Below are 8,587 nucleotides of genomic sequence, written 5' to 3'. Positions count from 1 at the left end.
GGTCTAGGTTAGAAAGTAGCAAACAGAAAAAATTTCTGCAATAATTTTTATTTCAAAGTTTTATCATGTTTGCATGCATACATAACATACAGAATATATATATCTCAAATATAAACTAGTCTTAACTCCTCCTTTGCTTCACACTACTAGCACTCATTACTTCAAACACCAACTGATTTGATGACAATATGTTTGTATTCTATTTAACATGCTTAGATTTTACACATCAGAAGCATAACAGCAGAATTTCAAGGGAGATTACACATGCAATTATGGTTTTGTTAGGCACTCAGGCAGTGAGCTTATGATGCCTTAGGCATGAGAGAAACATCAGATGTATAATAAGACATTCAGTACTCCTTCAAGGACAGGGTTCTATCTTGTCTTCCCTATGCAAGATTCAAAACAATTCCCTTTTTTTTTTCCTCTTTTTCCCTTCTGGAACAAGTCCTGTGTTTAGTATGCCAAACAACCATTGTTCAAGATAGATTATTTTTTTAGTTAGGACATGCACTTGAGCTACATCTCCTCTTTGCCATTGTACTGAGTCTGGCTGGGATGGAGTTAAGATTCCTCACAGCTGCCCATATAGTGCTTTGTTTTAGATCTGTTACCAAACCAGTGTTGCTAACACAGGTATATTTTTGCTACAGCTGAACAGTACTTGCACAGCATCAGAGTGTTCTTTGTTTCTCTCTCTGACCCTGCACTGAGAAGCCTTGGAGTGGGCAAGGGGCTGGGAGAGGACATAGTAGGTACAGCTGACCCAAACAGACCAGAGGGATATCCCATACCATGAAATTTCATGCTCAGTTGTAAAAACTGTGGGCAGTCTTTCCAAGGCAGCTGCTGCTCAGAGAGTTGCTGGGCATAAGTCTGCTGGTGCGAAGTGGTGAGTGAGATTGCCTTTGCCCACCTTGGGGTTTTTGGGGGGAGCTTTTTCTTGCCTCTTTCTTTCAATTGTTTAACTGTCTTTATCATGACCCAAAAGGTCTTTCCTCTTTCAATTATCTCTCACACACTGCTGGGGGCAGGCAGTTAGCATGCAACGGGTCTGTTGTGTGAATGCTAGTCAGGGTAACTCACCACAACCAAGCTTCCTTTGCTTCATATCCTATTCTAAATATGCACATTACACTGTGTCCAGAACTACCAAGTGTGATATTTCACATATTGCTGTGATATTCCTGTGAAGCTCCCAATTTTCAAAAGTCAAACTGTATACTAAAGGAAATACAGCATCATTTTTCCTATCAGCTTACCCTGGACATTTCTGGTGTCTTGGCTTCTCTGTGAACTTATCCCTGGATGCTGCCTTGCCCTTGAGTTGATCACTTACAACCAAAGTTTCCACCCTCCAAAATTATCACAACAAAACTCAGTCTGGACTTGTGTTCCTCCAAATCCACTCCTTATCCATGAAGTACATTTTCTACAGATGAGAAGAACCACAGCAAAAGGGCATCTCGTCCCTCTACTCAATTTCTGATTAGAGAAAAACTGTCTTCAGCAGCAAGGTTCCTCCTGAAATCTGCTACATGTAGGCTATTCTTATACAGAAATCAGGTGCTTAAATCCTAAGGAGGATATTCAGGGAGTATGTTTATTCCTCTAATAACAAATCATATTGCTAACCATGTCCAGACCTTGTGTAAATCCTGCTCTACACCCTGCACCAATGCATGTCACAGCAAAGCAAAGAGACATATTTTATTTGCTAAGTTATCTTTGTTTTTAATTTCCTATATCAACTACCATTCATTCCTATGATTTAGGACAGAATAACATGTTCAAAAGAGGCTCATTACAAGGAGTTAGAATTTTCTCTGTGTTACATCAGTCCACAGGAAATGTGAAGAAACTGGGAACTCACCACAGTGAACAGTTTTATTTTACGGGAAGCAAACAGAGTACAAATTGAAAATTGTCAATTACTGTATTACACTTCAAAAAAATGGGGGTAAAAGTGAAGCAGAGACTGTGAACAGATAAGGAAGCATAATCTCTCCTTGGCACACACCTTTTCGTAGGTAATTTCTTACGGAGTATGTGTTAATTTATTTTTCCCACTCTCAGACAAACAATCCGTATGTGCTCAACAGTCGGTGTTTCTACTGACAACGTATCAGCTTACTCAAGGGGTGATTACCCTAAATAAAAACTAAGTGGATGGCATATTTCATTTTCCCACTTATGTATGCAAGATGGCAGAAGAAAGAAGAGAGAATTATTTCCTTCCTAGAACAGCATCGTAGAGTTTTCCAGTCCTCTTGACTTGAATCACTCCAAAGCCAGGAGCTTGCTGCGCTCTGCTGCTGTTCACTCCTTCCCTTCTGTCTGGACCAACATATTCATTGAATACAGCTGGGTTTCTACAGGCCCACTTTTATCTCCATTCAGAAGCGATTCAACCAGCAGCACTCCACCACCTGGTGGAGTGAAGAGAAAGAAAACACACCCTGAGCAATGAGAAGCAGCCTCTACATTAAGTCATATTTCAGCATCACAGAAGACACTGGAAGAGCCAAAGCATCAGAGCATGTCTCTGCCTGGCTATGTAGGAATTGATGTCTCAGAGCTGAAGGGGGTGCCATGGCTGGGACAGAAATTTCCCATTTTCCCCAGCTGAAATTCACAGGACCTTACTGATTTTGCTCAGAAGCTAACTCTGTAGCAGTGCTTTCAAAGCTCCTAGGGTTCAGTGTAATGCTTAATAGGATTTTTACTATGATGCATACACTTGTGTAACAGCACAGTGTCATGGCACATATCTGATATTCCTTCTGAGACCAGTTATTTTTAAAATAAAATACCACAAAAGATAGAAGTGTTAATCCTTCTGAGCAAAATGCCTTTTAAAGAGCCCACATAATTTTCTCATTAAAAAAAGCACGAACGTTGGTAGACATTAGATAACCACTCTGTTACATTTCATTATCTTGCACAAAAATAAGCTAAAAAAGGTGGCAACTGAACCTGCAGCACAAAGACACTGCAGGGTATCTCCCCTTGGAGATGGCTGAACCTCATCAGAGGCATGCACGGAGCCCTCACAGCCAGACATGCAGACACAGAGTTCATGGGAGCAAAGAGAAAAAGGCTAATGAAAGGGAACTACGTCACCTCCAGCCGAATGGTAACACTCTTAGTGGCCCCTGGCATCAAAACACTGGCAATCACAACTTCGGTATTTATAATGTGAAAGGAGTCACCGCAGACTAGCTTCCTCTTTCCACATTTAGAAAGTTGGGAAATTAAAACAGAGCCCCTAACCAGGCACTGGGAAAGCAGTGATGGAGCCCACGAGGGAGCCGTATGACTCATGAATCCTGGCAGTGCTCAGCAGCACTGGGACGGCAGTGTAAGAGGCTGCAGAGAGTCTCTCAACCTAATGGCACTGACTGAAGGGCAGAAGGGAAAATCTGGCACCAGAAAAACATATCAAGCAGGCATGAAAAAAAGCCATGTATACAAGGGGATAAACCACTGCTCACACAAATGAGACCGTAGAAAAAACATTGAGCTTCCTAAAGCTCTCACCACTGTCACCTTCCTCTTTTTAACCCAACCAAGACAGTAAAATGCTCCCTTTACTCCTTACAAGATTCTGACATACATCCTTTTTTCCAGTGCTGTATTTATCATATATTACAGGAGTTAATTTTTCTTTACATAGTTTGTAAAAGACAGTTCAGAGGCTTGTTAAGGAAGATCCATTGTCAATCACATCCCAGGTCGCAGACCTGTCTGAAAGGGGAAAGGTACAATGCAGCAAGAACATCTCTGCCACATTTATTCTACAGAGTTCTGGCCAGTCATGAATTTCATCATTTCTATTCAGCATTAGTTTAATTGGAAAACATTTGTTTTTATATAGTTCTTATACTGTGGAGCCCAAAGCTACACACAGTGATCAAAGTGAAACTGCACCTACCCTGAGTATAGTGGGCCAACCACTTCCTTTAACAGCTCAGTCTGTGCTTAATACACCCAATGTAGCAGTTGTCCATTCTGGCCACTACAGCAAATTGTTGGTTCTTGTTGAGCTTATCATCGACCAAAACCCCCAGATACCTTCCTGCAGAGCTGCACTCAAGCCCTTTTACCCCAGTCTATAAGTACATCCAGGATTACAGGTGCAGAATCTGGAATTTGTCCTTCTAAAATTTCATGTGGCTGGAGATTGTGCAGTGGTATAATCTATCAAGATAACTCTGTAAGTCCTCTCTACCCTCAAGGGATTCTGTGGTTCCCCCTAACAGCATCATAAGCTACCTAGTTTAGCATCATTGGCAAACAACTTGGTAACATCCATGAGAGGGAAGACTCTTTTATCTTCAGTTAGAACATGGTTGAGATTACTTCTCAAAAACATGACAAGAATGTGAATTTTGAAATCACTATAGATTGTTAATGAGGAAAATTCAAACTGAAATTGAATAGAGGAATTTTATGCAAATGCACATACACACAGGAAAACAGCATCAGCAAACATTAAGGAAATTGAAACTGCTCCCTGTCTGCCTTAATGATACGCTGTCTGGGAGACAGTCATTATAAGACACTCTGTATTCACAGTCCCTTCCATCTGAAGGGACATAATATACAAATGTTATCAAACTTAGCCATCTGCATGGTAAATTAGGAAAGGGAAGAAAATAGTTGAAAAATCTTGTTCTGCATGGTATAAAAGAGGGCGGGAAGGCAATTGAAGTCATCTCTCTTTCTCAAACTTCAATAATTAAAAGTGGGAAGAAATCTCACCACAGAAGGAACCTTCCACATTTAAGGCAGTCAGACAACAAGCCCTCATGTATAAACCCCTATGTTTTTAAACCTTCATGCAGAGACAAGGTCTAATCATCCAAGCCTTCAAAGGTCAGTGAGGTCTCAGCAAATGTTAGGTCCATCCTGAGGGCCAGATGTGCCTCAGTTGTTTGTTGGGGTTTTTTTCCTTTAGAATTCTAACATGCTTATTCAAGTTCAAAGTCAGTTTATATTATGATGCTTTATTGTGAACTATTTTATTCTCAGAGAAGAATGTCCTTGAGCATTTCAGTCCTAGACATCTATATAAGACTGATTTATATTTCTTACCTTGAAGAGTAAAAATACACTGATGTATTGCATGATGATTTGAGGATAGTCAAGGTCTTCTGTTGAATTCATCTTTCTGGACTGAGGCACAGATTTCCTGGCTCTCTTAATTTAAATAAGCTTCTTTTCACCAGACACAAAGCACACCAGCTGATCCATATAATCTTATTGCTTCTGAGAAACACACTAGTTACAAAATGTGTTAGCTGAGTTATTTGGCTTTGATGTGCTCTTCTATCAGGTTCAGCTGTTTCTTCCATCATCAAGTATAAGGCTAAAGAAGCAGTGGGGATTAAAGCTTGCATTGTCAGTTCATCAGTCAGCAACACCTTAGTACCTCAGAAGCACTTGAAACCTTGTGACAAGCAAAACAGGAATTAGTACAGAAGAATATCAAGAACCTGAACTCAGTGCGATGCACCAGAGTTCATAAACCAAAGCAGAATCTTTCTTTAGGCTTGTTCAAAAGCAGATCTATTCTACTGAACTGGCTTTTGATGTGGGAAGGCTTCACAAAAAGAAACAGAAGATTGCAAGGGATAGAGTTTAATATGAAGAAGACTTCTATTGATCTGGCACGCAGCTCGGCCAGACAGGTGTGCGGAACAGAAGCTTGTAAAACACGATCAGTACAATTTACCTCATCTTTTCTCTATTTCACTAGGCTGGTTCCTCCCCTACCCACCTTGATTCCTCCATTTTTCAGCCTTTGGCCCTGTCTCTAAATACTCCAAGTTTCCCACAAGTCCCACAGTAATTACCACAAGCCCACTTTAACTTCTCATGATATTTTCACTCACATAAGCCCTTTGATCATTTTGTTATCACTCTTCTTCTCAGCTAAAAATACCTGGCTGAACTTCTTCATGGCTTTGTGGGCATCCTCCAGTGGTCCTCCACTAAGGGGACAGGGAGTTTTAATGTTTGTCACCGTGCTTCTTATTGCCTGTTTACCAGCTTTTGTACCTAGATGTGGTTGTCTCTTGCCTCTGTCTGTGAGGCTAAAGAGCCCTTAACCATCTGTCTCAAAATTAAGGTACGCTCACATTATGGATTTCTAAATATCCTTAGCATTCAAAATGTTCTACAATATACAGATCAGAAACAGTATCTGTTTCCCAGCCTCTAATACTACAGGGTGTCCTGTGTTACCAAAAAACTAGGCCTAAACACAAAAAAGTCAGAACAATTTCCAAACTGTAGAAAAATGTACAACTCCTCATTCTGGACAATGTGGCACAGAATCTGTGCAGCTTGCTTTTAACAAGACACCATTTTAATTTTTAAATGTTTTTAATAAGCATTGAGACGTGATCAGTTTTGTCCCTCTGTGGCATCCTTAGCATTCCTATCACAGCCTGGAACTGCACTCTTCCTTTTGTACTATAAATGCTGAAAGAAGAAATCAGCAACGTGTAACACAGGCACTGCTTCATTTATCACACAGAAGGTTCATGGGTTGAAGACTGTATTCCATTTCAAAAAAGTATTACCTGTTTTAAAGCTACGAGATACACCACAGAATAAAGACATAATATGTATCCTTCTAACAACATGAGTCTTAAGTAATTCTCAAATCTCATACTGAGACATTGGAAAAACCAGTAAGTTTTATGTGCTTTAAGTCAGCTCTTGACAGCCTGATTGCACTAACATGTAGCATAAAGACATATTTCCTGTTTTAAGAGATCTGTTTCACCCTGTAACAATAAAATTGCTTTTAGCAAGCCTGGACACGTATACTACACCTTTTCAGAAGCTGCACGGTGTGAGAACACCCAGTTCTTCTGAAAAAGCTGCTCTATTGGCAGCCTTGCAGAGGACGTTGTGCTCAGGGAGTCAGTGTCTTGGACAGGCCACGTCTGCTCTGCTGGGCCTTGTTCTTAGGGTCTGAGGCACTCATGTGCTATTAAGGTAATCTGTAACCCATAAATTATTTGGGAAAGGTAAGCTTCATGTGGACCAAGGGATGGAATGCACTGATCCTAAGCAGGAACTTTTTGTACATCCAGGAGTCAGTGCCCCCCATGGCAGCTGCCATGCTGCATGTCCAGGGTGGTCCCAGGCCTGTGCTGTGCCACAAATATCCCTCAGCTGCAGGAGGGGCTCAGGCAGCTCCCACTCAGTGCCAGTGATTGCACCACCTGCACGGCCTTGCCTTTAACAATGCAGCAACTAGTTCTTGTGAGAACGGCCTTTTTCTTGAAAGAAAATAATAACCCAAACGACCCAAAATGAGGGGCTTCCTTCCATGGACAGTGTCTGTACAACATACTGTGGGAAAATCCAACAGGGCTCCATCCAATGCTGCATGGACATAGGTGCCTGGCATCTGAAGTTACATCAAGATTTACTTGCTATCTATATCCCTCTTCTTTCTTGTTAAAACAGTTATTTTATCAAGCCTTTTGTTGCAGGCCTTGCTTCCAGAGTTCCAGAAAGCACCCCTGCCTTCAGTGTAGAGTACTCTCCATAATCATGGGAGAGCTTCTTTCAAAATGTTGCCCTTCCCCTACCCTAAGATAGTCTGCAACAAGGCTTTTCTGAAGGGCTAAAGCATTAGAAGGGAGGACTGTGGATAATTTTGGGGGAAAAACCACATGCTTATACAAGCACACACAGTTCAGGACAACCTGTGGACAAGTCCACGATGCCTCAAGGGTTCTCTAGAGCAGGCCAGTGGAAGAAGGGAGAGCTGGATCTCGGAGCCAGCAGGGAGCCTGGAATGTGGTTCCTACTGTCCCACAGTGCTTCTACAGCCACAGATCCTGTGGGACAATTTCCCACCCTTCTGCCCTCCATTTGAGGTCTCCTTTGACAGGATGTTTCTAGGCAACATTCAGCCCCCAGCCTCTGCCTGATCCTGCTGCAATGGGGCTGTTTTCTTTCTAAGCAGGGGTTCCTTATTCTGCTCCTCCCCTGTTTTCTCCTTCCTTAGTTACTGTTTCTTTTGTTATATTTGAAGCAGAATTTCCTAGTGCTCAAGGCTGTGCTTCTTCAATGACCCATGACTATCAGCAAGTTCTGAAAAGCAGCAGCCACCAGCTTCCAGTTTGTACGTTAAGATGGCAAATTTCCTGGCTTTTCCTGCCCCCTGCTGTTTCATGTAATTCCCAGGCCATCAGGCCAAGGACCTGCTGGAAGTTTCTGTCTTGCCAGAGAGAGCGGCCGAGGGAGCAGCTGACCTCACTCAGCCCAGCCAAGCACAGCCAGTCTCAGCTCACAGGCTATGTTTCCTGCCTGGTGCATTCTGCTCTAGGCTGATTCCCCCCAGCTATGGCCAGGTTTCATTCATTGTTCCTAAGCTATATTAGAGCTAGAAAATTTATCTCAGTCTTTATGGTGAAATACTCGATGAAAGGGGGGAAAAAACTCTATTGATAGAGACATCTGCATTAAGCAGAAAACATCCCACTGCAGCACCATGAAAGGGTACGAACTTGGGAACAGCTTTCATTACCCAAAACACGAGTAACTTGGGAACCTCCAC

This window comes from Corvus kubaryi, unplaced genomic scaffold, assembly GCF_017639235.1.
Source record: "Corvus kubaryi isolate FWS band 111438036 unplaced genomic scaffold, C.kubaryi_AGA036_p1.0 133, whole genome shotgun sequence".
NCBI classification, from domain to species: Eukaryota; Metazoa; Chordata; class Aves; order Passeriformes; family Corvidae; genus Corvus; species Corvus kubaryi.
The sequence above is the reverse complement of the archived record's forward strand: the minus strand, read 5'-3'. Positions refer to the sequence as shown.